General features: G+C 44.6%; 1 protein-coding gene across 10 annotated transcripts in view; it reads left to right on the top strand.

Moving 5' to 3' along the window:
• The first annotated feature begins 8746 nt into the window (after nucleotides 1–8746).
• Nucleotides 8747–23192, top strand: part of HDAC5 (histone deacetylase 5) — a 1827433-nt gene continuing 1812987 nt past the window's right edge. For 9 of the 10 annotated variants that reach the window (XM_086923931.1, XM_086923932.1, XM_086923941.1 and 6 more), the window contains exon 1: nucleotides 8764–8885. The gene's annotated coding sequence lies outside the window, so the exon portion shown is untranslated. Of the gene's footprint in view, nucleotides 8886–23192 lie in introns of all 10 variants that reach the window. The other variant, XM_086923942.1, reaches the window with a different exon arrangement.

The following is a 23192-nucleotide window of genomic DNA, read 5'->3' on the forward strand; positions in this document are numbered from 1 at the left end:
GAAGAATTGGCTTGGTAGTTTAGTCTGCCCTGTTCCCATGATGCACTGGGCCAGGGACAGACTGATTTGCATATAGCCAGGTTCTGAGCTGGGATGGGGCAGTGAGATAAATAACGGTGATGGATCAAGCCCTGATCTTTGGACTGGGTAAGAGTGGTCTGTTTAACTCAGACACTCTGTTCATCACCACCCCCTTTTCTAAATCGTTTTTGGCCACTATAGGTGTGGCAGGGTATACTCAGACATGAGTCCCTTTCTCACTGCTCCATCAGGATTCAAGCAAGCCGGGCCGAAGAAGGCTGAAATGCCAGAAACCGGTCCCCGGTAGCTTGTCTCCTTTCTGGTGAAGAATTGGCTTGGTAGTTTAGTCTGCCCTGTTCCCATGATGCACTGGGCCAGGGACAGACTGATTTGCATATAGCCAGGTTCTGAGCTGGGATGGGGCAGTGAGATAAATAACGGTGATGGATCAAGCCCTGATCTTTGGACTGGGTAAGAGTGGTCTGTTTAACTCAGACACTCTGTTCATCACCACCCCCTTTTCTAAATCGTTTTTGGCCACTATAGGTGTGGCAGGGTATACTCAGACATGAGTCCCTTTCTCACTGCTCCATCAGGATTCAAGCAAGCCGGGCCGAAGAAGGCTGAAATGCCAGAAACCGGTCCCCGGTAGCTTGTCTCCTTTCTGGTGAAGAATTGGCTTGGTAGTTTAGTCTGCCCTGTTCCCATGATGCACTGGGCCAGGGACAGACTGATTTGCATATAGCCAGGTTCTGAGCTGGGATGGGGCAGTGAGATAAATAACGGTGATGGATCAAGCCCTGATCTTTGGACTGGGTAAGAGTGGTCTGTTTAACTCAGACACTCTGTTCATCACCACCCCCTTTTCTAAATCGTTTTTGGCCACTATAGGTGTGGCAGGGTATACTCAGACATGAGTCCCTTTCTCACTGCTCCATCAGGATTCAAGCAAGCCGGGCCGAAGAAGGCTGAAATGCCAGAAACCGGTCCCCGGTAGCTTGTCTCCTTTCTGGTGAAGAATTGGCTTGGTAGTTTAGTCTGCCCTGTTCCCATGATGCACTGGGCCAGGGACAGACTGATTTGCATATAGCCAGGTTCTGAGCTGGGATGGGGCAGTGAGATAAATAACGGTGATGGATCAAGCCCTGATCTTTGGACTGGGTAAGAGTGGTCTGTTTAACTCAGACACTATGTTCATCACCACCCCCTTTTCTAAATCGTTTTTGGCCACTATAGGTGTGGCAGGGTATACTCAGACATGAGTCCCTTTCTCACTGCTCCATCGGATTCAAGCAAGCCGGGCCGAAGAAGGCTGAAATGCCAGAAACCGGTCCCCGGTAGCTTGTCTCCTTTCTGGTGAAGAATTGGCTTGGTAGTTTAGTCTGCCCTGTTCCCATGATGCACTGGGCCAGGGACAGACTGATTTGCATATAGCCAGGTTCTGAGCTGGGATGGGGCAGTGAGATAAATAACGGTGATGGATCAAGCCCTGATCTTTGGACTGGGTAAGAGTGGTCTGTTTAACTCAGACACTCTGTTCATCACCACCCCCTTTTCTAAATCGTTTTTGGCCACTATAGGTGTGGCAGGGTATACTCAGACATGAGTCCCTTTCTCACTGCTCCATCAGGATTCAAGCAAGCCGGGCCGAAGAAGGCTGAAATGCCAGAAACCGGTCCCCGGTAGCTTGTCTCCTTTCTGGTGAAGAATTGGCTTGGTAGTTTAGTCTGCCCTGTTCCCATGATGCACTGGGCCAGGGACAGACTGATTTGCATATAGCCAGGTTCTGAGCTGGGATGGGGCAGTGAGATAAATAACGGTGATGGATCAAGCCCTGATCTTTGGACTGGGTAAGAGTGGTCTGTTTAACTCAGACACTCTGTTCATCACCACCCCCTTTTCTAAATCACCACCCCCTTTTCTAAATCTGCTCATGCAGGGGCACCCTCACACTTAGAACCAAGCACCCTGCCTTCAGGATTGAAAGGCCTGCCTTATGGGTGACATATAGGTTTTAAGTGTAGTGACCACAAATATGAGCAAACCTATATCTGTCCTAAGTGGTGCTAGCATCACCTTACACAGGCTGCAATGGCAGGCATATAGTCACAGTATGAGTGGTCTCCCTTGGGTGGCATAATACATGCCTCACCTCATGAGAGACCCCTGGTGTACTTATGCCCTGGGTACCTTGGTACCATATATTATGGACTTATAAGGGTACACCAGTAGCCAATTTGGGGTATACCTAAGTACTTACCATAGCCAATTTAGGGGAGAAAGCACAGACTGGGGTCCTTATAGGCAGGATCCCAGTTAGACTAGTCAGAAACAGCATAACACCAGGCAGAAATTGGGGGTAACCATGAAAGTAGATTCTACTCTCCTACAAAGGTGTACAATAATGATTCCATGTTATTTCCTGAAGGCACTGATCAAGAAAATATGGGTTTACATGTGGAGAGATTTTGGGAGGCTGCAGAAGTGAGTGTGATCCAAATACATACATGCCAACAGACCTGATTTTTAAGGCAAATATGGCTTTAGTTTAGGTGTCTGCTTCAATTGTTTTCAATGAGAAAACCAATTTCTCCCGGATTTGTTTTTCAAAATCCCACCACTTTGCTGTTCTAAAATGTTGGCATGTATGCAAATATATTGACAAAACAATTAAAGGTGGACACGCCTGCTAAGGACAATACAGTGCCAATGGACACATAAGCAAGCAGCCCTTCCAAGTACCACGCATCGGGAGTTAGACTAACACATTAGGTGCTCATGTCTGCATCACTGCACTAAAATGCATTTGACATAAAATTAAGGTTCCTGCAACAATCTCACAAATCGCACTCTACGAGAAGCGGCATTAAAACTATGATCGGACTGACAATGAGTGTGTTGCACAGAGATCAACTCTCTCTCTCTCACACATGTTTATTCAGCAGCAGTACTTCATGGGAGAGTCCGCTCTTTGTCGTATGCCCTCTTTCTTTTTCCATGGCACAGCCTTCAGCAGTACTATGTGATCGGCTCTGTCCGTTCTTGCACATGTCGGTCTGGTTCTGTCGCCTTTGGTTTATGTTTAGTATGCTTCCTAATCAGGCTTCAGGCTACGAGTGTGGTTAAAATGCACCGGCATGGGGTGGGGGCAGGCAGTTCAACCAAGAACAAACTTGGAGAAATAAGTGACCTGGAGTGCTAAATGAGAATAGCCAACGTTATTTGGGAAATTTGTTTCCCGAATGTAATCAATGATAGGCTACCAATGGCTTATAATATGTTACAAATTAATGGTCAATTTAAGAGAGTGAGGGGATCCGTTTGCAACCCTGCACTGTTTTCATTGGAACCTTTACAAAGCATGCTAATACGTACAGTGTCTGTAGTGAACCTTCTTTCTTTGTTGCACTCTTCAAGGTGCAGTTCCTGTAAGAAACAAACAATTATTTTGGGCAACGTGCCCCTTAAACAATAATCCAAATCAGCAGAGTGAGCCAGCAACAAAGATTGTGTTTCATACTGTTTGAAATTACGTTATATTATTGCCATTGGATAGCACTTTCAGTCATTGTCAATCAATCAAAACAAGCTTTATTCGACGATTGTCATAAAAGCAAACAGTGCATACAAAATGGAAATTTAGGCATATAAAATAGAGTTTAAAATTATACATATTTACATATAAAAACCCATGAATTCATTACAGAGTTTAATCCATTAAAACTATGGAATTAAATAGGTATACACATGGTTAAATTCTAAGTTCAGTACAGTGGTTATATATTAGTCTTTGAGCATTCTACTTCTGATAACCCAGGACCAGCCCAAGAATTTTGCCACGGCTATACAAACTGTTGTGTCGGTACAGGAACGGATAATACGAACTGCAACCGATCTCCGGTCGGTACCCATTAACCTGCACATTGGGCGAAGCCACATTCTCCGGGGTTCCATATATACTGGACATTCGAATAGCATGTGCCCTATAGTTTCCCGGCGGGCTGAACATGATGGACAACCAGCCTTGGCCCCCGGAGACCACCTACTAGTGAATGCCCCAACCGGTAGGCTCCCAATCCTCAGTTTAAAATATAATTTACGGTCAAGGGGTTTTGAGATAACATCCCAAAATGCTTCCAGTTTCGGAACATCCTTGATATCCAAGAACATACCGGTCAAGGACCCAGGGTCAATAGTCCTATAGGACCTAGAGTCCACATACTGCCAATTCAAGGTCTTTAAAATCTTTTTAGGTGGGAACCTTGAGTTTGTTGGGTCCTCCCATAGATCCCGCAAACCCATGTTAGACAAGAGATCCCGAATATGCTCTAACCACTTGATCTTATGAAAGGTGTCACAGCGAATAATATCACGCAGGCCCCTTGCAAAGATCTCGAGTTCCGGGGTGGTCCAGATCCTCCTCCAATATAAGACTGGACGAAAGTTCGCTATGAGCGCTATTGGGGATAACCCTAGATCATAGAATAGTGGTTTCATGGGGGTACTCTGGGGTAATTTAATTAAATTCCTTAAAAAGGAATTTTCAGAGCTTGTCATCCCCCTAAGACTTTCACATCCCCAGATTTCAACCCCATACAGGGCGAAGCTAACTGCTTTACCATTATAGACCGCCAATACCGGGAATATTGGCTTAGTAAGGGACTTCTGATGTTCCAGGCACAAAGCTCCAGTTAACTGTCTGTGCCTTAGGGTGGCGACTGTCTGTGCCTTAGGGTGGCACATTGTCATTGTCATTTCACTGTAGCACTATCTTCATCAGGGCTGGCAGAGTGCCCCAAGTGTATGGGTGTGGAGTGGGACATTGAGTAGGTCAGGTGGGTCGCTCTTGAGGGTGCATTTTAATAATATCAACATTTTAATATAGTTTATAATAATTGTGCAGAGTTAACTTGTAAACTTCAATGAAAGTAAAATGCGTTTAAATGGAAAAATTGCAGAAGGTAATCAAATTACTTGTACTAGGCCTCAAATGACTGAAGCAACATTGCTTGAAAAGCTGATCTGACTCGAAATGTTTGAACACGCATAAATGTTTATTTCTTGATCTTTCCATGAACATTTTTTTAAATAAATAATAGGATGTATACATGTTTTATCTAAACTCTGCAAAACCTTTTTACTTACACAAAGAACACTGTTAACACTTGATTAGCTTATCATGTATTTAAGTAACGAAGAAAATCATACATTCAGATGCAGCAAGATGCAGCATAAAACGTGAACGTGACCTTTTTAACTAGTTTTTTCCAATGAATGTTTGCTATGCAACATGTTTTCTTTTCGTTAATACAGATGTTTCAATTTCTACAAAGATCATTGTTAACAAATGTACAACTTGGTATATTAGAAGGTTAAAGAAGTAGTTTATACGTGGGAAAGCAGACCTGAATGAGAAAACGACCCACATGAATTAAGAATTGATACAACGAAGTGCAAACCTAAAATTGCTGTCTGTGGACCATTGTATTCCTGTGAGAAGAAGAGGAGTGATCCTGGTCCTATGAGAGCACCGAATGTTGATTGGCTGACTGGAGAAGAAGAAGCAACATGTTGCAAAAGCTTCCGAACGTGTTGTCTATACTAGTGAGTGTTCCTTGAGTAGGTTACCATTATTCCATGTCACTTACCCTGGCCAAGACTCACGCTGTTCTGAGACTCTACTGAGTTTCATGTACCTCTCTTTATGGAAAGTTCTGCTTTGATTGATTGTTGATTTGTTGAATTACTTTATATGCCAAAGCTTTATGCTTAAACTCTCACTCTCTCGAACTGAACCTCTTTATAGGTTCTGGCACCATTCGCTCCTGATTCTTAGAATAGGGATTCTTTCCTTTAAGGAATGCACTTAATGCATTTCATTGCAATTTATTGATTGCTAAATGATTGATTATAGATTCCTAATAAGATTTTATTGACTAAAATTGATGGATTTACTTGTGATCTAATAAAGATGACTTACTAAAATATTTATAATTAAAACATTTAACTCATACCTAAATCTCATTATACACTGAAAATTAGATTTAGAAATGTTGATTGTAATTGATGTGATGTTCTGCCCCTGTATCTTCTATAAAACAACTGCAACGATACATTGCAACGATTCAGAGCGGGGAACTAGCCCGTGTGATGGTAACTGAGAAACTTTTAAATTGTGAACTGAATCCTACTCCAGCACCCTGACAGTGTGTTTAAAATCCTATAGCTCCGGCCTGCCTTAGCAGCCCCCAACACCACAATCCACATATGTGGAGGGAGGACTGCAGGCAGGATGTTAGACCTCATCTGCCCTCCTGCTCCAGCCATGTGTGGGGTCTGTGTATTCCAATCCAATGCCAGTGGCTCAGAGCACACTTTTAAAAGTTTTAGCTAGTATGCCTTCCGCTGTCACAAAGCATCCTCCAAACAGAGGCTACAGCAGTGTGACTGTGATTTCACCCAAGCCTGGCAGCAGCATTAGACCAGAGCCTGCAATGTAGCATGACCCTAAAGGACAGCACACAGACGCTATGCATCTCAATGCCCCTCAGTACACCCTATTCCAGTTCTCGTTGGCACTGTTGAGTCCGGCAACAATAGGGGTAGTGGCAGAGCGTGGGGGGCACAAGGCAAAGATGTGGTTAAAAATAACAAAATGATGATGCCTGTATTATCATTGGTATTCCCCGTTTAGGTACTTAGAACAGTAGCAGGCACCTTAAATGAAAGATAAAGGCTATTTCAAGTAATCGGTGGGAAATACACGCTTTTACATTGTGAAAGCTCAAATGGTTCATGCAGTATTCCTGCAGATGCCTGTCTGTGTTTAACCAGAGAGAAACAGAATTACCTAACTACAGAAGTCATTGATTGTAATGCACACAGTAAAAGATAAGTATGGCTGCTAAGTTTGCCAGTTTGATGGGTTGTGTGCTGCTCCAGGTCAGGTTTTTTTTCTTTGCATTCTGTGACTTGTAGTCCTGTTTTATAATGCAATAAACAAGACTGCAAGTCCCAGAATTCAAAGAAAAAAACTTGCACAGGTGCAGCACATCATGAATGGACTTAGGAAATGTGTCAGGGCTGGATAAGAGTCACTCAAAGTGTCACACATTTGGCTGTAGAATGCCACTCCCAAGTACAGTGAAATCATGGAAATGTCACACCTAAGCAAAATGAAAACTTGGCAGGAATGATCAAGAGCACCAAATGTATTTCTGCCAAGGCCAAGACATTATCCTAGCAAAGGATATATATATATACATATATATATATATATATATATATATATATATCACAACAACTTGGCTCGTTTGGTTCGCTATGAGCGCTTTTGGGGAATACCCTAGATCATAGAATAGTGGTTTCATGGGGGTACTCTGGGGTAATTTAATTAAATTCCTTAAAAAGGAATTTTCAAAGCTTGTCATCCCCCTAAGACTTTCACATCCCCAGATTTCAACCCCATACAGGGCGAAGCTAACTGCTTTACCATTATAGACCGCCAATACCGGGGATATTGGCTTTGTAAGGGACTTCTGATGTTCCAGGCACAAAGCTCCAGTTAACTGTCTGTGCCTTAGGGTGGCGACTGTCTGTGCCTTAGGGTGGCACATTGTCATTGTCATTTCACTGTAGCACTATCTTCATCAGGGCTGGCAGAGTGCCCCAAGTGTATGGGTGGGCAGAGGGACATTGAGTAGGTCAGGTGGGTCGCTCTTGAGGGTGCATTTTAATACGGTGATCAAGCCGTCAGTTGGCGGCGAAACGCGTTGGTAATGGAATTGATATTGAGAACTATGGATTAAAAAAGAAATTGGAAAGCGAGATCCTGACGAGTGCGTGTTCATTTCCTGGAAAAGGGTGGAGTATTTTAGTCTTCTGTTCTTTGTAGTGTAGGCTGTGTAATCTGTTTCTTCTTCTTCGCGCCAGGATACTCCGGCAGTAATTGAGCGCGTTATAAAACAGCATAATAATAATAATAATAATATGTATCTCTCTAATATATATATATATATATATATATATATATATATATATATATATAGAGAGAGAGAGAGAGAGAGAGAGAGAGATACATACATATATATATGTATAAATATCTCTCAGAGTCGGCCTTTGCCAGGATAATGTCTTGGCCTTGGCAGAAATACATTTGGTGTTCTATATATATATATTATATATATATATATATATATATATATAGAGGGAGAGAGAGAGAGAGAGAGAGAGAGAGATACATATATATATACATATATAGACATATATAGAGAGATAGAGATACATATATATGTATGTATGTGTGTGTGTGTGTATGTATATATATATATATATAAAAAACATTAGTAACATCAAAAGGTATTAGTTAACACTAATTTGAAAAAGTCGTCAACACTTCTGAAATATACGAGTTATTTTTGAGATGTGCATTGATATAACAAATCTCACAAATAGCATTTACTGCCGTTAAACTATATGTCCCTACTCAAGATGGCCTCCTAGAAAAGGATTATTCGCAGTAGTCTTTCTTTCTCTCACCTGTGGGTGCGCTACCCTTTTTCCTTCACTTTTCCAAATGGCTTGTGCGCGCTCTCTCCCTCTCTTCCACGCCCCCCCCCCTCCCGAGTTTCTCGCCAATGGCCACGCCCCATTTTCAGAGAAGGCGGGGGCATTCTATTTTTGGCACGCTGGGTCAGTCACGTGATGGCGAGTGACGTCACCGAATGTTGTTGTCGGTACGGGGTGCGGGGGGGCTACAGTGGGAGTTGCGGGGATGGAGGAGGAGCGGAGGCGGCCCGGGAGGGAGCGGCGCTGAGAGCAGGGAGGCACGGCCAGGAGAACGGGCCCGGAGCGCGTTACAGCAGGTAAAGAATGGACGACAACCCGCCTTGGGAAGATGTTGGTCGGTTAGGGCAGTTACTTAGAGTACGGAAGAAATCTAGAGCTTGGAATGTGCAAAGGTACAGGGTATGTATGTGGAAGGCCAATGGTTCTCCTCTGGAGTAGAGGAAGAAGGTATAGGAACGGCTGTAAGAGGAGAGGGGCTGGTCGGAGTGGCTGGGAGAGGACAGGTAGTGGGGAGGAAAGCTGAGGTAGAAGAGAGGGGTGTTCAGGACATAGGCATGGACCAGGTGGGACGATGGGGGAGATGGTGTCAGGGTGTGTGTACAGCTATAGAGGTGGGACGAGGAAGCTTATGAGGAGAGTGATACGACAGTGAATATGAAGTATGAAGAGAACAGTGTGAGAGAGGATGATGGGGAGGAGTGCGAGAGTGTTACTTGGAAAAGGCAGACAGCAATATGGGTGCAAGAGGAGTGTCTGACAAACGGGAAGGCAGGTATCTGGGAAAGAGGCAGTGACACGAGAGAACTGATAAGGACCGTGACTTGGACCACAGAGGGAGGAGTAAGGCAACAGTGATGATAGGAAGAGACTAGAGCGCCGATGTATGGAGGAGAGTGACCTACAAGGGTAGCGTCTGAATAGAGTGACGGGACAAATGACGAGAGAGGGGCAAACGTGTCGCGTGGGCTGTGAATGGTGAGGAAAGTAAACAAGGCCGAGGGTAAACGAGGAACCATGTTACGTGAGATGGGCAGATGATGGGACATAACACTTACGAAGGGGCATGCAAGACACTGATCAGGAGAGTCAGGTCGGTCAGACACTGAGAAAAGAATGGTAAAGTGACGGACAATAAAAATGACAGATAGGGACCACGGAGGAGAACCTAGATAAGAAGAGTGGCTCAGTAATTGTCAGGCCATGGAAGGATCAGCGGAGTTAGGATGGCTAGTAACCAATATAATAACATTGCATAATATAGTGTACACCACAAATAGAATGGTCTCTTGGTACCTAAATGATACATGTAAATGGACAGTGGCGTACAAGGAAGGAAATACTAGCATGGCATGCAATGAAAGAGAGGTAAAGGTGCCACTCGGAGACTGATCAGGGCAAGAGCATGAGGTAGAACAAGGGGTTGGAGCTTGTCTTATCGGGAATTGCAGAGACCATGATGAAGACAGATAAATGTAGGACGACTGCTGAGTTTATGTTCGACAGACGCATCTCTCCCAAATACTTGCAATAGCTAATCACTGTATCATTTTACTTAATCACCAAAACACATCTGCTTTGTAAAGGGTTATTATGTATTCTACATTATAGACATATCAGTACTCCCTTTAGTTTTAAAGCATATGCAGCTTCAAAAATAAATATATTTTATTTCGTTTTACACAGTTTTATCAGAAGAGCATGTACTACAAATGAACATGTTGCCTCTTTTTTTCCATACTTGTCGATCGTAAAACAGTTTTTAAAGATTCTCCCATATTCTTTGGCTAGTATAACTCTTTTCACTCGATTCCTTGACTTACTGGCACTATATGATCATTACAGTTTTCAGGTGGCTTCTCCTGTTTATTCTGTTTGTAGGTGCTCTTACATTCTTTTATGTGGTGCAACACTGCAAACTTAATTTGAATTTAGGTAAGGGTCCCCACATAAAAAAGAGAAGTTTGAAGTGACATGGCTGTTGCTGGAAAAGCGATGGCAATTGATGAGAAACGGCCAATGAGATAAAAATGCCTGGTTGATGACGAGAAAACTAACTTATGAGGGAAGGAAGGAACCATTGACCTAGAAGAAATAGGACAGAGCCTGGAAAGTTACGTTGGAAGTGGAGATGGATGTAAGGTTACATAAAATGGAAAAATAAGTTTATTTTTTTTGTCTTCGGGATCATGCTCTGTGTCTTGTTAAATTCAGATCGGGAAGAAATGGTATTTGTGTCACTTCAGATTCAGGTTTGGTCCCAAATTGCGCGGGGTCCTGGGGATATTCCCTGCCTGAAGTCCTTCACCCATTAATTGGAGGACTTTTCTTGTGAAATCTGTCGGAAAAGAAGATAACGATTTGCTTACTTTAAAATTCAAAACTACACAGTATTTCCTAAAATCTCCCGCTATGCGATAATGTTATTTTCTCCCATTGCTTTTACCTTAGAATATTTTTTATCAGTCTACAGCGGGGGCGCTCGGGGCTCCATTCCGACTAACGAAGGTAATTGGAGACTCTCGTGCTGACTGTGTTTACATCTGAACCGCATTAAACTTTGTATGGCAATTGCTAACACATTTTCCTCCAGGTACTACCTTAAAGAGTGTGTATGTGTTTGTGTCTATGTAAGAGGGAGCTTGCAAAGGGTGGCATTTCAGAACGAGGGAAATAGTGGGAATTAGGATGTGGTACCTCCATTTCTGCATTCGGAATAGTGAAGTGAATTTTTCCTGGAGATAAGTGCAAAATATAGTAATGGAATTACCCTAGGGCAGAATCACCGCTCAGTTAGTTGAAATTAGGGCATTTGTCTATCCAGTGGGGAGGAGGGTAATTAAGGTGAGAAAGTCCTAAGGTTATCATGCTTTGGAAGGCTGGATTAAATGCGGTTGGGAGAAGCATGGCGGTGGAGTGGCTGGGTAAACTCAGTGGTTGAAAATCATGAATGCTTATTAGAGGGCATCCATTCACATTTCATGATGCCTTTTCTTTTATTGTACACAACAATCTTCCCTAAAATATAGAGTAAAACACACCAGAGGCAAAAAATGCTGTTTCAAAAGATCATTCGCTGCCGATATTTTGGTTTAGTTTAGCAATTGGAAACTACTTAAAGGTCATGAAATAAACAGTGTATTGGACTAAGATCAGACTCTGTTGGAGACCAGATGAATCATAGTGTTGGACCTGTTGAGCAAGAGCAGACCTAGGAGGCCAACAAGTGTGTAGCGCTGAGAATGGACATAGGTAAGAGATTAGTGTCACTGGAGGATACTGTGTGGACATACTGTAGAGCAAACAGTGAATGGAGGGGGTAGCTACGTCTTCAACTAAAGCCAAAAGACTTTATGACTAGCAACGGTAAAGGTATAAGTGAGAACACTGAATAAATTCGTATTGGTAAATCCCATAGGTCTGGCCATGACAAGTTGGTGAGAAAGTAGTTTTTTTTTTTTTTACTGCAATAAAAAATAAAAGGATTCTAGTTAATGGCGATGGAGAAATGGGAATGGGTGCTATGATATTGGGCAGAAGAGCGGCAGTAGACTAGATCGCAGGTCAAAGACCGCGGGATCGGGATAGAAAAGATGGGCAGTGAAATTTGAGTGGTGGCGCTGTAAGCAGGCACCAGCTGGAGGCAGAGTTTACGGGTTTAACAACCATTGGCAAAGCCTCACCTATGTTAGAACTATTGGCTTTGTCAATGTCTTACAGCCATGTACAGCAGCATGGTTAAACATTGGTGGTATGGCGTAGAGGAAACCAGTTTAGAATAGTATGGATTTGAGTGACGTAGAGTGGATTGGTGTAGAGTGTATCTAAAAGGAGTGAAAGCAGTATAAATAGGTGTTATGCCAGTGTTTAAAAGTAGGAAAGCACATTGCATGTCCGGAAATAATATTGAAAGGCTTATAAATTAATAGTGCGTCCCCAAAAGATGAGGGAAACGTACTTGATCCATGCCTCCGTGAGAAGCTAACACAAGAAAGGAAGAGAAGCCTACTGGAGTTCAGCAATTCAAATATTTCAATTGAGTGGCGATGGAAACCACCAATAGTACGATATGAGCGGGTTGTGAGCCCACTGAATAGTAAACAGTAAGTCTCGTAGCACATGGGCTGTGTACTCCAGACCTAGAAATGAAAGTAAAAGAGGATTAAGCACGAACATTCATGGAGTGAAAGAACATGGGACGAATAAAGTGGGGGGGAAATAATGTTTGCGACTGGAAGTTTTACCCTAGGGTACTAAAATATGTGTGTCTTACAAAAAATTACATTAGAGGTGTATAGAACCGGGTACGTACATGGTAAACTGGTACAGCAATGGGTGTGCATCTGTGAGGGGGTGGCCGAAATAGGAAATGCATTTTACCTGTACAAAAAAGGTGGCTCGTTTGTGGGACCCAGGAAGGAGCATGCACTGTAAGGACCCAGTAAATGGTGTATGGGTGTGTAAAATGGTGTTTGGCTATAGAAAACTGATGTGTGCTTATAGGAAATAGCCACAGCCACTGGAATTGTGCGATAGGGGAGTACCAAATGAGTGCATCAGGGTTTACTAAATTATGTGGCAAGAAAAGGCAAATTATGCGGCACACTGTGATAGCATTAAATTATTATTTTTGTCATTTTTACACGTTAGCACTATCTGGACGAAGGCTTTTCACCTCATTAAAATCAGTGTGACACACAAATACAACAATAAGTAGTAGAAAGAGGACCAGTGAAACTTTGTTGACGGGCCTTCCACTGTGCATCAACTCGTATTGCTGTGTATTAGTAACCTTTGAACCGTTTGAGCTAGAATTTTTTTGGGGTGGTTAAAATCTGTAGATTATGCAACTGATGATGGATTATGAAGTGTGTAGGGCAAATCAACAATTTATGCGGAAAACACAGTAGCCACAAAATAACATAATTCCATGGCCCCGCAAATAGCATATATCGTGTGTAGAAAGTGAAATTATACAAGGTGTAAAGATGTGTGGATAAAGAAAATACATGATCTTTAGACAGTGTAGGCAGGGACAAGGAAATGACCGAGGAAAGTAGACATCTCTAACAAGCTTGAATGCATAGGTTTATAAAGAAAAGTCCTACCATCTCTATTCAAATACAGGTGTCTAGACACAAATAGAAAAAAAACTAAATTTATATAATATCTGTTCCTACGCTGTGGCTCAGGAGATCTCATTTTAGAGAATGAGGTATGTTAACAGAAGTATAGTGTTGACGTATGAAAAGTTGGTGGGAGTGAAAGGACTGGGTGAGTAGGTCATAGAAGAACGCATTGGTGTTCGAAACTAATTTGAGGGTAGGGGCAGGGTTGGGAATTGAGCACATAGGTGACCAGCAAAATCAGATGTGATGTAGAATGGCAGGGCGCGTTCAAGAGAGATGAAATTGCAAAGTAATTGAGTGGGTTAGGTAAAATGTGAGCAGAAAATAGTTGAGTGGCAGAAGCAACTATTGGACTTTGTGCAATTTTCAATAGAATATGTTCAGTTTGATAGTGCAACATGAGGTGCGTTGTGTGAGAAGAATAAAATAAAGCTGTGGAATTTAGTGGTTTTGGAAATCTGTGCAGTATACATGACCTTCATCACAACCTTGTAGAACAGAGAAACCCCGAGTTTCATTTAGTCATCAAAGCAGTAGTACCAAACAGTCATACCAGAAACTTAACAGGTTCTCGATTGATGTGGGTAGTGTGGTCATAACTTGCACAGATCCAATATCCATGTAGTGATATTGGTGAACGCCTTCCTTGTTCATGCTTCAGTCTTTCTGATTGGCACAGGAAAGAGACCTGTGATAAAGTTGTGCTTGTGATTCAGAGATGGGTATGTTGAAGGTGTAGCAGGAGACTCGGTCTTTGGAAAAGGGTTTAGGTAGAGCTAGAAGGTGTGGGGGCCAAAGTTTGGTTATTCAGTTTTCTTTCTCCAATGCATGGTAAATGTTGTGACAGTGCGCGCTTGCTATCACACCTACTAAACTGTCCATTTTAGAGAGCTATAGTTAGTGTACTGTCTTTCATAATTATTAAATAACTATATCCTGCCATACCTTTATTAAAGTATGACACGATCTGTAAACTTATTTTTCCTTGTTCTTTCTTCATGGTGTGGCGACCTTTATGGAAACATGATCGGGGATCCCATTCTATACTTGGAGCATCCTCTTGCTTCATGGAGCACATGAGTTGCTTGTGGGGATAGAATTAGAGCATATCATTGTGTATAAAGTGTACATTTAGTTGTCTTATTGATAGTCCCCTACATAAAACGCAGTGAATCAGCTTGCCAGTTAATTTTGTGTTTTCTATATGTGCTGTATGTTTTGAGCAACTCTGAAAATATTGCTTTCTTGGGGAAAAGGGTGCGTTTGTGCTTGAGATGGGCCTGTAGTTTGCTCATCATTGGATGATACAAAATTTATACAAGCACTGTGTTTCAGGAGGTAAAGCAAGGGCTCATGTTTGCCCGCTGACCTTGAAGGGAAGTTGGCTCTAAGAAGCTGCAGTCTGCAGCTAATTGTGATGCATGTCCAGACACTGGAGTTGGCATAGTGAGTGTGTCTGTCTGCACTCTTCCAAACGCATAGATTAAACGTGAGATACGTGTTGTAGTCCTTTACTGTATTGCACCCAGTACTCGGATAGCGGGATTTGTACTATTGAGCCTTCAACGAAAATCCTATTCGCAGGCCTTATTGTAATCTAGGCCAGTAACACTCAGTTTGGATGTCAGTGAGCTCCCTGCTAAACGGCCTCACACAGTCTCTGGGCTTACTGACTGTAGTCAATTACTGGCTGTTGTCCAGTCTTTCAAAGTCATCCCGCAGAGGTAATGTCTCCTGCAGACTAAAACTTAATTAGTATCGAAGAACACAAATCTCTGTGCTATTTCTGTTAAGCGTCGTTAACGGCCTGTTCCTTCCAAACACAGCATCTAGATTGTGCAGTTAGTCACTAGCAGGTGCCTTTCTGGTCCATATTTCATAAGTATAAAATCAGGCTTTTAAAATCATTTCTATCATGTTCCTTGTACAACAGGTGAAAGGTGTAGCCTCTTTGTGCTACACGATTTAGATTCTTTACAGTATATTCAGGTGCCTAATTCCTGGCCACTGTGATATAGTTACTTTCATAATTGAAGCCTCCTTGATCTGTGTTAACTCCCGTCTACCTGAATTTGGACACATATGTGTTGACGAAACTACAAATTGTTTAAAATTCGGCTGCTAACTTGAGTTGCTTTGCTTTATTTAATGCGTTTACCTTGTGGTCATGACTGCAACCTAGCCTAAAGTTTTGAACACGGCCCATGTGCAGTCTGTGGTACCAATTTGTTATTTTTGATAACATAGAAGACCTCTGCGTCAAAGGAGCTATATTTTTAGTAAATTCCTTTTAATTTAGCTATCAATGTCGACGCTTCTCTTTCTAAGTGCTGTAAATAGCAAGTAACATTATTATTACCCAAGTGATTGGTACTCAGTTTTCCGAAACCGGTAGGATTAGTTGGTTTTTGCCATGATTTGAACTAGTGAACTACAGATTACCGTGTATCTTGCTCGTTGAGCCACGATCCTAGTAAGTTTTGGAAGTAGGCTAGGATGAAGAAGGTTCTGTTAATATGCCTCAGTTTCACAAATATTGATAGTCTAGGCTAATTTTGTGTGTGCCTCTGTGGCTGTTATAATTTTAGCTCTTCTTTTACCCACTTATTGTGGATCGGTGCTGGTGCAAAGTCGGGTTTTGGTGTTTCTGTGTGTTGCAAATATTGCACTTTAATATGAATAGATAACTTCCACAACGCAAGTCTCTAGGAATGTTAGACCCCCATCTCTCCCGTGGAGCCCTTTTCAAGAAAATAAGTTAATTCTACTACACATCGCTCATCAAAACGTGCATGTGCACCTTGTATTGTTGTACATGGGCTTAAGAAACTGCGTCTACATTACTCTTCCTAAATTCACATTGTACAGTTTCTGGAGGAGTTCAGAATTCTGCAGCCCAGCTGCCTTCCAACCCTGCAGGTATGAGATACATGTCAACTCACTCTTTAAGGACAGGTAGACAATATAACTTCACATTCAGTGTTACACGAGGAAAAACATATGCACGAATGTAATAGGTCTTGTTTTTTTGGTAAATTGAGTATGGTATAGAAGGGAGCATTTCAAGTATGTAAGTTTTATTGGACAGCCAAATAAATTTAAACAATACATGCACAAGTATAAATTGAAAATGGTGAAAATATATTTAGGGAACATTAGACTTTTTTCCGTCCTATTCTCAAGCACAGCATGTGGAGTGAGGGCTACTGAAGTTTTCTGATGGACTGCACAGTATTATTTCTGAAGCAAAACATTTTTGTCTGTAAATCTTCAGTTTTTCACTTTGCCCAAATGTCTCCATCCTGTTTTAAATTCGGAGCCACCTGAAAAAAGCTCCTGTATATGTTCTAATATTAGTGTATGTATGCACTAGCAACCCGCCCCGGCGTTGCCCTGTGGCAGAAGGGGGCTGGGGGCTGCATTTTGAGCATTTGCTTAGTCCCGGCCGGGCCCCCCGCCCCCCCCGACATTGCGTATACCGCTGCCCGCCCGCCTCCCTCCCGCCCGGCTCCCGCCTCCCGCCTCTGCCTTACCTCAGCCGCGCTCCGGACTTAGCCCCCACTCCCGGGCCCCCGCCCGCACCGACATTGCCCGGACCGGCTCCCGCCTCGCCTTACCTGAGGCGCCGCGCCACTCCTCGCCGCACGTCACTCGTCGCCGCTCGTCACCGCTCCTCCCCGCCTGTCGTCATCACGCAGGTGTAGGTCGCGGTTAGCGCTACGTCGCCGCCGGCGCTTGTTTTAGGGGACTACTTTGTTTTTAAACTTTTTAATTTTTTAGGTCTCGTAGCGAAAACACAGCGCATCAGCGCTGTGTCTCGCCAGAGATCTTTTGTTGCCGACTGTGCTTCCCAGGAGACAGTGCCGGCCGCGCGCATCGCCTTGGAGGCGATTTGAAACTGGAACGCGCGCTGTGGCCAGGCGCTGTCTCCTGGGAAGCTCAAGCACCACACACGCATGCGCATACACACAGACACACACACAAGCGCCCACGCACGCACGCACGCCCATACATACATACAGAGACACCCCCCCTCACACATACACACACGCGCGCACACACACACAAGTGCACCGAGGCCCCCCTCCCTCCCCCGCCGTCACCGTCGCACACATACATACACACACGAGCATACACACACACACACACAAGTGCACCAAGCCCCCCCAGCCTTTTGGAACTTACCTGGCCAATGTCGGGGACTCTGCTCTCAGCACGCGGCGCCCAACCTCCTGCTGGCGCGGCCCCGGGGCTTTACACCGCTCACAGGAGCCCCAGGCCGCGAGACGCATTGACTCCGCCTGCCTCCTCTTCCGGTCTGGACGTGGCCCCGCCCCCGTCACAGGCGACCGTGCCTGACTTCCGGGGCGGCCGCGGCGGGATTCCGGGGGCATTTTAATAGCAGTCATTGTTGGCACGTTCTGTTCCGGGACAGCACGGTTTTTTGTCGCTGTGAGCATATGAGCGCGGGCGTGGATCTGACCACTGGCAGTGCCGGCTGAGTCCGGGCACGGGGGCTGCCGCCGGCACAGCGGTCGCCTTGGCTTTGTTCAGCTGTGAGATGCAGCGTGAGCGCCTCCTCGCTCTGTGAGGAACCCCCCAGGGGAGCGGAACACAAGATGCTTATTAGAAACATGCTCACACACGATACAATTCAAACATGCGAATCCATGCCCGCACGTGACTGTATATGCGGGGCCTGGCGTATGTGGATAATACGTATTGTTGGGGCTAAACCAACCAGTTACTGCCGGCAGCGCGTGGTCAACTTCCGAGAGGAACTGGGTGTTGAGGAGTGCAGTAAGCACACGTGCACTTAAACGCTGCACCATTTACATTACATTGAATTAATGGACACGGTGACAAGGGTCACATATCCGATTGTGTAGTAAAGTAGGGGTATCTGTGGCAGTAGAGGCGCTACCCAACAAAGTGTCAAACAGCATCCATGTCATCGCTGCGACTTTCGGCCAGTCCTGTTTTTACAGCCTACGACACTAAGCATGCTGGGACTAGTAGTTTTACTCTACGTATACCACGCTATCAGCCCGCGAGTCTCGGAATGTTCATTACAGTTACTTGAAATAAGGAAGACTGAAAGTCATCCCCATTACTCGTGACGTGGGGCCATTTAACAGCCATGACTGCAGCCTAGACACGGGCTGTGCTGAGACTCAGTCGGAGCCTCAGCCGCCAATTCCCACCCTCCCTATGTATTGTTGGGGAGGGGGGTGGGGGTGCTGGTGGGGGCAGGGAGCGAGCGGAGATTCAGCGCTGAGGCACGGGTAAAGAGAGGGCACGGGCGCCGTGAGCGGGGGTATCATTGACATAAGCCTGCGCTCTCACAGACTGCGGACACGGAGCCTGATGGCCTGCTGCCGCTGAATCCGAGCCCAGAAACATTATGTCATGGTGTTATAAAGCGATTACCGCCTCCCCAGGGGAGGGGGCGCTCGGGTCATCCAGCCATTCACATGTCATGTAAATACAACTCATATTGCATTACAAATGCTATAGGTGTCACATTTGCAAATGTTATAGCTATTGGCATTGTCATACACAATGCCAATAACTCAAACTTTAATGCTGCGAGACCTATTGCATTGTAAATGCTTGTTTTATTTACGTTTTTATTTTATTTTATGCAGCCTATGTCCATCTACACACCCTGAGGATTACAACAATGTATTGGGTGTGTGGATTGGCGCTGTGGTTCCCGAGTTTACCTTGCCAAAAGGTGTCTGTTCTCTCTTTATAATAGTAGTATAGATTAATAAGCAAATGCATGACCTTTTTAAATATAATTTTAGGAGTGTCTTGAACAGAAGGATAGTTCTGGAGAGAAGCCATCGCTTTTCTTATTCCATTCCTTGATTATTGGCATTTTCTGAAGACCTCCTACCCTCAAATATGGGCGTTTCTTAGTATGTTCTTTCTCCATTCTGTTTCTGGTTAATCTACAATGTGTTGCTTCTTGGAAGAGGGACGCATTTCAGTTAGGAAACTCTAAATCCCTCTCCTATTTCTCCAGCATATCCCCCTTCTCTCCATCTATTCTTCTCCATTTCCAGATCTATTTTGGACAGTGTCTCTTACGGTGAAGTTTATTGGTTTAATAATGTAGAGTGCAGTTTGTGGTGTTAGTACTTTAGTAAGTAGTGCAGTGTTTTGTTACTATGATGTTTTATAACGTTATGAGTTGGTGACAGTATCATAAATGTGTGCTTCTAGCAAAGTAGCAGAATGCAGTTGGTCAATGTCCCTAATTTGTACTAAGTTCAGTGTGATGGACTAGAGCCGCTTCTATTGCTTCACAGTCCCTAATTTGCATACAAGTTTGTAGTACACTGTCCCTAACATGCAGTTTAGAGTGATGATGGATTATCATTAGAGTCATTAGGATGAAGGTGGGTGGGCTAGTGAAATATATCAGGTTACTGTCCCGAGACCACACTGTTATTAATGTTTGTATGAAGTAGTGCGATTGTCCTTGGGGTTCAGTATTTTGGAGAGAGTTCCTCAGATGCCAGCTGTATGCCAAGTGAGTGTCCCTGGAATGCAGTGCATTGTGGTGGATTAGTATCCTCCTTTAAAATTTCTATATTGATTTTTAGGGCTAGACCTCTGCAATGCGCTTGCGCATTCAGAGGTCGAGACATATAGGGGCTTAACCAGAGTTTACCAAACGGGCGATTTGATGCTGTGCCCGTGAAAACCAATGTCAATGCGCAAGCGCAATCACCTTAAAAGCGTGTGCACATGAAAGCCAGCCATCTGTTCCCCAGCGTGGTGCCTCCAGCAGCTCTTGAAAGGTTTCCGCTCCTCCCCTAATTATTCACGGCCGGCCGTTTTTTCACTTTGTCTCTGTGTCTCGCGTCTCTCCTCCCCGTGCGTCTCGTCACCCTTACTCTCCTCTATTCTTCCCTTCTTGTTAGTTTTCTATCGGACCTTGCGCCCCTTTCTATTATAAGTGTAGGTTTCACATTAGCTGTTTTCATCACGTAATCCTCGACTGCGCTGATACGTGGTACTCCATTTATCGCAGTTAGCGCTCCTTCAAACACTAAGTAACTAGGATGTTCTTAGCATACCACGCGCCACTATTTTTATGTAAGCCTGCATTTGGGCTTGCACTTGAATTATTCAAGCCAGTCTTCACGTTATCCGTGAGCGCATTGCCTCATTCCTCACTATTCATGTTACTCCATTAATCACTGTTTGCGCTCCGCAAACATTAAGTAACTTGAAGGCCCTTACCATACCATGCGCCACTATTTCAACGTAAGCCTGCATTTGCCTTCAGCTCCAAATGTAATTGCTGGCTTAGATTGAACGTGCATTAGCAGTCCTCTGCTAATTATGGCGCTCCGTTTGAAAGAATTTTGTTACTCACTTAGGGCGCCTGGTTTCGTGGTATTTCCATTTTTGCCTCGCGCCTTCCTTCTTCCCTCCCCGCCTCCCTTCCCACCCTCCTCTTCGCTCCATGCACCTCCAGCAGCCCTCTCGTGTTTTACAGTGCCTGCTTGAGGTGCCCCCCTCACCCCTCCTTAGGCATATCGTGATGTGTGTACTGAGAGGACGTTTTTACGGCGCACAGCCCAGCGCTTCTCAGAGGTGCTAGATGTGTAACAAGGGCGCGGTCAGCTCGGCTTTCTGACATCTGAGCCCTCGGATCACGGAGCAACTTAGCACCCTGATTAGGCACATCTGTTGTAGGGCAGGTTGTGGGACCTAACTCACTTGAAGTTCTAGTGAGAATAGAAGAGCCCCCCCCCCCCCTGCTGTCACCGCTCCAGCATTTTATGGTCACCTTTCCAGCATTTTATTATCCAAACAGGGTTTCCCGGAATGTTGTGATTTCTGCATTGGGTTCCGGAGCTGGGTTCCGGTTCTGCTAGTGGTAAAACGCTTCAACGCCTCGTCAGCGGTAGTAAGCGCTATATAAATGCAGCTACAATTACTCACCCTACCTAAGTTCACTTTCTCTGACGATGCTGGCTGACTGAGATCTCAGGAGCATCTTGACCTAAGATAACTGACCCTTGTTTTCTGTGCAGCTGCGTTTGCAATCTTTTTGGCAGTACAGATATTGATTGGCCTGACCAGGTCAGCACTACCTAATTCCAGACCTGGAAGTAGGGCAGGGCAGCCAAGCCGGCCAGGCTAAACTGACTTCGGTGGCCAGATGAGCACATTTTCACTCAAAAGATTGCTTTCGTTATTTGTAAGAGTTTGGGAAATTATCCTTCAGGCGCTGCAGCTGGTTACATTATTAAGTTTCTATCCAATAACGTCCTAGTTCTGCCCTGTTATTAAATACATTCATTTAGTTTTGCTTTCCCGCTGTGAACGTATGTGAGGAAATAAGATTAGTGCTGGATGTTAAGTACAAGCCTGAGTAAATCTGCAATATCTTTGTAATTTTATTATGTTTACCCCCCCCATATATTGCAAGACACACAACTTCACAAGATCATTTTCTGTGTAGCAAAGAACGGGTTGTGGCGTTTCCTCCTCCAGCAAGAGAAAATGAATCCCTTTGTGTGTTTTTTTTAATTTGGAGTCATGGCTATAGCATACATCTTTAGTATACTTAATACACATTGCTTCAGAGTTGTTTTGTGTGTGCAAATATTGGAAATATGTGACACCACCACATCACTCAGGAACACCGCCACATCACTCAGGGACACCACCACATCACTCAGGAACACCACCACATCACTCGGGGACACCACCACATCACTCAGCGCTACCCCAGCATCACTCAGCACCACCACATTATCACTCAGCACCACCACATTATCACTCAGCACCACCACATTATCACTCCGCACCACCACATTATCACTCCGCACCACCACAGCACCACTCAGCACCACCACAGCATCACTCGGCATCACCATAGCACCACTCAGCGCCACCACAGCATCACTCCGCACCACCACACCATCACTCCGCACCACCACACCATCACTCAGCACCACCACACCATCACTCAGCACCACCACACCATCACTCAGCACCACCACACCATCACTCAGCACCACCACACCATCACTCAGCACCACCACACCATCACTCAGCACCACCACACCATCACTCAGCACCACCACACCATCACTCAGCACCACCACACCATCACTCAGCACCACCACAGCACAACCACAGCACCACTCAGCACAGCATCAATCAGCACCACCACAGCACCACTCAGCACCACCACAGCATCACTCAGCGCACCACCACAGCACCACTCAGCGCACCACCACAGCACCACTCAGCGCACCACCACAGCACCACTCAGCGCACCACCACAGCATCACTCAGCGCAACCACAGCATCACTCAGCGCAACCACAGCATCACTCGGCGCAACCACAGCATCACTCTGCGCAACCACAGCATCACTCTGCGCAACCACAGCATCACTCTGCGCAACCACAGCATCACTCTGCGCAACCACAGCATCACTCTG

This window comes from Lissotriton vulgaris, chromosome 5, assembly GCF_964263255.1.
Source record: "Lissotriton vulgaris chromosome 5, aLisVul1.2, whole genome shotgun sequence".
In the NCBI taxonomy this organism is placed as follows: domain Eukaryota; kingdom Metazoa; phylum Chordata; class Amphibia; order Caudata; family Salamandridae; genus Lissotriton; species Lissotriton vulgaris.